This window comes from Anastrepha obliqua, unplaced genomic scaffold, assembly GCF_027943255.1.
Source record: "Anastrepha obliqua isolate idAnaObli1 unplaced genomic scaffold, idAnaObli1_1.0 ptg000063l, whole genome shotgun sequence".
NCBI classification, from domain to species: domain Eukaryota; kingdom Metazoa; phylum Arthropoda; class Insecta; order Diptera; family Tephritidae; genus Anastrepha; species Anastrepha obliqua.
In genome coordinates, this window is record NW_026562202.1 from 42,501 (window position 1) to 50,000 (window position 7,500).

Below are 7,500 nucleotides of genomic sequence, written 5' to 3' on the forward strand. Positions count from 1 at the left end.
TGAGACAGATTCTCCGAATTGGTCCGCCTGCCGCGTTGAAACAAACGCCTCAAGCGTCGGACAGACCTCCTCTTTGAATTTAACTCACTCGTCCACCATTTCACACCTTTCATTCTCACAGCCCTAGCTTTCCTAAACAATAAGTCATTCACACCCCAGACACATTCATATAGACGAGCAATTTGCTCGTCAACCCCCAATTCCTCAAACTCCCTAAGCGGTATATCCAATACCGCTTCCCTAACAGTATGTCCATATCGGTTCCAGTCGGTACACGAGGTACGCCATCGCCTCAATGGACTCCCCCCTTCTAACTGCGGGGTACGGGGAGTAACCATAATTTGTATTAAATTATGGTCACTAATTCCCCAACCCCCCCTAACGCTCCATTTACACTCGAACCTACTCGCTGCTACCTCATTCATGAGCGTCACGTCAATGTCACTCACACCTCTAGGCCCCTCAAACGTATACCATACGCTTGGTTCGTTTGCTACAAGAAGGTTATTCGCCACAACCCACTCGCTCATAACCTCACCCCGAGTGTGGCTCCGATATCCAGCAGTATGCCTGGATACCTTGCTGAACCACATCGGGGAGGTAGCATTCGCGTCAAGACACACGATGGCAGGAATGCTACTCTCAAGTAGTAGCACCGCATCAATGTATCTTAAGTAGGGCTCTAGAGGCTCGTCAGACTTGCAGTACAAGCTGACGACATTCATTCTGCCGAATTCCCCCTCGACACACACACATACTCCCCACTGTGATGAGTCAACTACTACACAAGAGTAGCTTGGCTCACACACAGCTACTGCGGCCTTGACTCCAAGGTCCGTAAAGACCCTGAAGCCCCCAGGAAGGCCTCTCACCACCCCATTGGTGGAGTATGGTTCCTGGAGCAAAGCAATGCCGCAGCCCCCCTCCGACATACACGCCCCCAATTCACACATCACGGCATATGACCCCTGACAGTTCAGTTGATATAGCTCAACCATCAATGTCTAGCGTTCGCACGGGCAACAATGGCACAGTACACCGGGCAGACAGTGGACATCATTAGATGTCCGGCTGGCTTGCCCTTAAATGCACAGTTGCGACAATGCGGGGCATTGCCACAACCTGCACTCCTGTGTCCTTCTTGCCCGCACCTACGGCAGACATCCTTCTTGGCTCTGCATTCTGCCACCCTGTGATCAAACCCCATGCATCGGAAGCAGCCGGGCGTCAGTTGGTCTGGCCGTACCCGGAAGGAAAACCACTTTATGTAGCAACGACCTGCTTCCAGGAGGGCGGACATTAGCATGTCCGTTCCCTCAAGGACAACATTCGTCACCCCATCGGGGCTGACCTTCCAAGGACGGCTGATCATCCTCACGTCCTTCTCACGGCACCCAGGGCTGAACTCCTTGAGGTTCAACCGGAACAACTCTCCCATGAAATCCTCAGGGGAGATCTCCGTGTGAACCCCCTGGACCACAACCCTAGGCCCCAGCTTCCGACGTATGCTCACATCGAGCCCCACTTCGGAAAACTTGGCATTTTTTGCCAAGTTATCCCTCTCGGCAACGGATGGGGTGCGAATAATCGCACCTCCATCCTTCAACGGGCGCACCTCGTGCACCCTAACCCCCATGGAAGGCCCAACCTCCTTTACAACTTTCTTGATCACCTCCTTGGAAGTAGTGGGGGTTTTACCCCTTACTACGACCGACCAGGTCTCAACTGGCTTGGGCACCGGCAACGCAGGCAACACAGGCGCAGGCGCCTGAGGTGCCGGCATCGACGCTGCACCAGCCAGCGCAGCTCCAGCCGTCCTCCGAGGTGCTTCCTCCCTGGTAATCTTCGTGGCTTCTAGTTGCCCACGAAGATGGGCTATCTCCCCCACCATTTCCACAAAGAGTTCCTCGAACTCCAAGGAGTACCCCAGGAGGTCTTTTGCAACACTTTTCGGGACGCCGTCCATGTCTATGACGGCTCCACTAAAGGCCGTCACAATGGACTTGAAGCGCCCCATAAACTGCACCGCAACTTTCTTGCGTTCGGCATCCCCACCGATCGCACCCAAACCTTTCAGGGAAGCACCCAATTCCCCACGGATTTCCTCCAAACGCTTCCCTGCGGGACCTAATTTTTCCCCCGTCTTCCGCCCCTTGCGCCCACTCCCAATCTTTCCGCTTTCGGAACCACCCTCGCTTCCACTCACCTTTTCAGGTACCTTTGAAGATACCTTCTCCACCGGAACCGCTGCACCTCCAGCGGTCTTCTTCTTAGAACGGGGAGGAGACCGCAAGATCACCTCCTCCTCTCCGGACGTCGTCTCGTCCATTGCCGACGATGGCACCGCCGACCCGCTTGGAAGAGAGGTGTTCGCCCTCTTCCTCAACCCTTCTGATTTGGGCATTGCCCAACTCTCCACCACTAAGGTTGCCGAGTTCGCCGTATAAAGGCCTCCCGAGCAACAACAAAAACTGGGTCCCTTTTGGGCGACGGCAACTACTGCACGGCAGGAGTGAATCCCGCACAGGCACGCACACAGCGGCTGCACCTATCGGCGAGCCAAAGCAAAGCGCGAGGGCGTAGCCCACAGCGCCAACCAAAGGTTTGGCAAAGGCCACCACCAATGCCTTGCCGGACAGAACACTGTTCCCCGAACAAGGACGGGTCGACCGAGGTGGAGCTAACGCCGAGCTCGACCGCAGGCAAAACGCAGCACGCTCTGTTCGCGGCACCTGCACAAAGTATTCAACCTTGGCGCAGTACTTAACCCACGCACAAAAGGGGACGCCCTTTTTACTGTTGCCAAATATGGCAATATAGCGGCACGACAGACCTAGTGTACGCCCGCACTGTACACCCACACCGAATGTAACGGCACGCGCCAAAAGACCACGCCAGAATTAGCGGCACACAAAAATTGTAAACACCTTGGTATAGCGGCACTCACTTGAGCGTCCCACAATATACCAACAAGGTACACTTGTACACAAAGTACAGCCACGCGAACAGTGGCGTCACCAGCACAAACCGTAGTCACCTGAGCAATTGCTCGTAAACAATGCACCGCTATGGTACAGCTACGCACAACACACCACGCCGAAAAACAACGGCACGCCCGCAAAGTTGTAAACAACTTAATGGAAAATTTCCAACGCTGTATCTAGCGGCACTCACACGCACGCACAATGTGTCTATAGCACGGAGTATATTGGCACTCACTGGAGTGTCCAACAAAACTACCGTACGGCACTTAATCACTCGTAAACACTGTACAGCTACTACAAAGTAGCGTCACTCGCACAACGGCACTTTCAATCACAATTAATTGTAAACACTGTACCGCTATGGTACAGCCACAACAATATTAGCGTCACTCGCACAACTGTAATACACCGGTTATCACACACGAATGTAACCGCAAAAGGAAATCACAAAAATCGCAAATCACCGCTTAGCACACGACACGTCCGCACTATTCAACAGTCAGACTGAGAATGAGTAGATAGGGACAGTAGGAATCTCGTTAATCCATTCATGCGCGTCACTAATTAGATGACGAGGCATTTGGCTACCTTAAGAGAGTCATAGTTACTCCCGCCGTTTACCCGCGCTTACTTGAATTTCTTCACTTTGACATTCAGAGCACTGGGCAGAAATCACATTGTGTCAACACCCGTAAGGGCCATCACAATGCTTTGTTTTAATTAGACAGTCGGATTCCCCAAGTCCGTGCCAGTTCTGAATTGATTGTTAACTGATAATCGTTATAATTTAAAAGGAATATATATCGAATGATATAATTCCTTAAAAATTTTAGCAAGAAAGTTCCACAATTGGCTACGTAACTACTATCCGGGGAACAAGAATCGTAATTCTCTATTTACCCAGAACGAGTACATAAACCATGGTATTGCTTCCCAATCAAGCCCGACTATCTCAATCTTCAGAGCCAATCCTTATCCCGAAGTTACGGATCTAATTTGCCGACTTCCCTTACCTACATTATTCTATCGACTAGAGACTCTTCACCTTGGAGACCAGCTGCGGATATTGGTACGGCCTGTTGAGAAGTTTGCGTGACCCCACCATAAATTTTCAAGGTCCGAGGAGAAAATATCGACACAACAGTAAATGTCATGCTCTTCTAGTCCATCTACCATATCTCTCTTCGAAAGACTTCCATGGTAGTACGACTATAAAACAGAAAAGAAAACTCTTCCGATATCTCTCGACGGCTTCTTTATGGTCGTTCCTGTTGCCAGGATGAGCACAAGGCCCATTTTTAATAACAAACGGATACTCAACAGGTTACGGAATTGGAACCGTATTCCCTTTCGTTCAAAATAATTCAAGTATTTTAATTATTTTTAAATATATTTTTATTAATATTTTTTTTTATTAAAAACTTGAAAATTTTCGGCTTTCGCCTTGAACTTAGGACCGACTAACTCGTGATCAACCACTGTTCACACGAAACCCTTCTCCACTTCAGTCCTCCAAGGTCTCATTCGATTATTTGCTACTACCACCAAGATCTGTACCAATAGCGGCTCCATGCAGGCTTACGCCAAACACTTCTAAGCACACTATTGTACCCTCCTACTCACTAAAGTTTCAAAATTTATAAATCAATCGAAATTGTTTTATAAATCATCTACTTTAGCGGTAATGTATAGGTATACAACTTAAGCGCCATCCATTTTAAGGGCTAGTTGCTTCGGCAGGTGAGTTGTTACACACTCCTTAGCGGATTACGACTTCCATGTCCACCGTCCTGCTGTTTTAAGCAACCAACGCCTTTCATGGTATCTGCATGAGTTGTTAATTTAGGCACCGTAACATTACGTTTGGTTCATCCCACAGCGCCAGTTCTGCTTACCAAAAGTGGCCCACTGGGCACATTATATCATAACCTCAACCTTCATATCAAGAAAGGTGAGGTTCTTACCCATTTAAAGTTTGAGAATAGGTTAAAATCGTTTCGACCCTAAGGCCTCTAATCATTCGCTTTACCAGATAAGATTATTTTATATAATTTTTAAATGCACCAGCTATCCTGAGGGAAACTTCGGAGGGAACCAGCTACTAGATGGTTCGATTGGTCTTTCGCCCCTATACTCAATTCTGACAATCGATTTGCACGTCAGAACTGTTTCGGTCTTCCATCAGGGTTTCCCCTGACTTCAACTTGATCAAGTATAGTTCACCATCTTTCGGGTCACAGCATATATGCTCAAGGTACGCTCCAGTTAGAGGTATAAATAATAATAAATTATCATTATACATAACTATATGGAACGCCCCGGGATTGAATTAATTGACTATTTATTAAAAAATAGACTAAAAATTAATCCCATTATATTTAAGTTAAGTTAATTATGCCATTAAGTTTAATATAACTCAATGACTTGCACATATGTTAGACTCCTTGGTCCGTGTTTCAAGACGGGTCCCGAAGGTATCCTGAATCTTTCGCATTGTTAATCATATAAATGCATACAAATAAATATTAATATCATAGATATTAAATTTTTTGTAAAATTCAAAAAATGAATTTTAGCATTATATATAATAAAATCTATCAACACTTTATCAAATCATTAGTATTTATTTTATGTTAATATGCTTAAAAAGCAAATTAATTTAAATAAACTTAATATCACCAATGATCTTTTGATAAATACTTTATTATGTTAATAGATTACAATGTCCTTATATGAAAAAAATGCACATTATTTTTTTAATTATTTAATGATGAATTTTTCATAATGGATATTCAGGTTCATCGGGCTTAACCTCTAAGCAGTTTCACGTACTATTTAACTCTCTATTCAGAGTTCTTTTCAACTTTCCCTCACGGTACTTGTTTACTATCGGTCTCATGGTTATATTTAGTTTTAGATGGAGTTTACCACCCACTTAGTGCTGCACTATCAAGCAACACGACTCTTTGGAAATATCTTTCTAGTAATCATTAACGTTATACGGGCCTGGCACCCTCTATGGGTAAATGGCCTCATTTAAGAAGGACTTAAATCGTTAATTTCTCATACTAGATATTAAGATATTCCATACACTGCATCTCACATTTGACATATAGACAAAGTGACTTAGTGCTGAACTATTTTCTTTTCGCTCGCCGCTACTAAGAAAATCCTTGTTAGTTTCTTTTCCTCCCCTCATTAATATGCTTAAATTCAGGGGGTAATCCCATATGAGTTGAGGTTGTTTTAATATTCTTTTTTTATCTTCTCACAATTTAATAAAAAAATTATATCATCTTTTCATCTCTATTTTTCTTTTCTCCTTTTATATATTGTAAATATATAAAAATAATAATAATGTAAAATGAGGCAATCCTAGAATAAAAAATTTAATTTTTATGCTAGACATTCCTCCTTTTAATTACATATATAAATTATTATTTTATATATATATATAAATAATATGAAAATTTTTTGTAAAGAATACTTAGATTCAATATTTTCATCATTTCATTTTATTTGAGAGGATTTTTTTTTTTAAAGAATATATAATAAATAAAATTCATTATATATCTTTATTTTTTTTGCTATTAATATTATGAATTATTTAAAATCCAATAATATACACATTTGCTTAAATTCAATTATTTTTATAAAAGAATAAGCAACTTATTTAGCATAGTCTTACAACCCTCAACCATATGTAGTCCAAGCAGTACTTTAAAATTGAATTTAATGTACATAACAGCATGGACTGCGATATGCGTTCAAAATGTCGATGTTCATGTGTCCTGCAGTTCACACGATGACGCACAGTTTGCTGCGTTCTTCATCGACCCATGAGCCAAGTGATCCACCGCTTAGAGTATTTTTTTATTTATTTTTATTTATAACAAATGTCAATTTTTTTTTGCATATATTAATTGAAAGAGTAAAATTAAATAATATTAATAATATATAAATTGATTTTCTTTCAATAATATATATCAAATATATTTAACTCTAAACATTTTTATTAAGTTGCGAATGTCTTAGTTCAACAATAATACAGTGGTGGTATTTATTATGATTCAATTATTTTGTATTTTTTTAATCATTTTATGTATATATAATAATATAATAAATATATACCACTTTTGTTATTGTGAACAAATTAACTTATCATTCAATCAAATGAATAATATGTACAACTTTTTATTTTCATGTTTAAAGGTTTTTAAAAGAAAAAAAATAAGAAAAAACATTACAAAATGTACCATCATATATTATATTTAATATGATATAATTGATGGATCACAAATTGAATGAAAAAGAATAAAAAGAATTATGGATTCCAAAATAATTATATAAATTTTTTTTTTTTTTTCTTTTTTTTTTTTTTTTTTTTTTTCTTTTTGTTCGTTTGTTTGCTTGTCTGTTTGTTTGTTTGTTTGTTTGTTTTTCTTACGGATATGGAACACAATAATGATCCTTCCGCAGGTTCACCTACGGAAACCTTGTTACGACTTTTACTTCC

General features: G+C 41.9%; 1 non-coding gene and 2 pseudogenes across 1 annotated transcript in view; all 3 read right to left on the reverse strand.

The window, feature by feature from the left end:
* Positions 1–3,446: 3,446 nt before the first annotated feature.
* Positions 3,447–6,228, reverse strand: LOC129251684 (large subunit ribosomal RNA; annotated as a pseudogene).
* A 443-nt stretch (positions 6,229–6,671) lies between these two features.
* On the reverse strand, positions 6,672–6,852 carry LOC129251729 (5.8S ribosomal RNA; annotated as a pseudogene).
* Positions 6,853–7,446: 594 nt separating this feature from the next.
* Positions 7,447–7,500, reverse strand: part of LOC129251715 (small subunit ribosomal RNA) — a 1,991-nt gene continuing 1,937 nt past the window's right edge. The window contains exon 1 of the ribosomal RNA XR_008583075.1: positions 7,447–7,500. This exon is cut by the window's right edge and continues 1,937 nt beyond it. This is a non-coding gene — a ribosomal RNA (small subunit ribosomal RNA).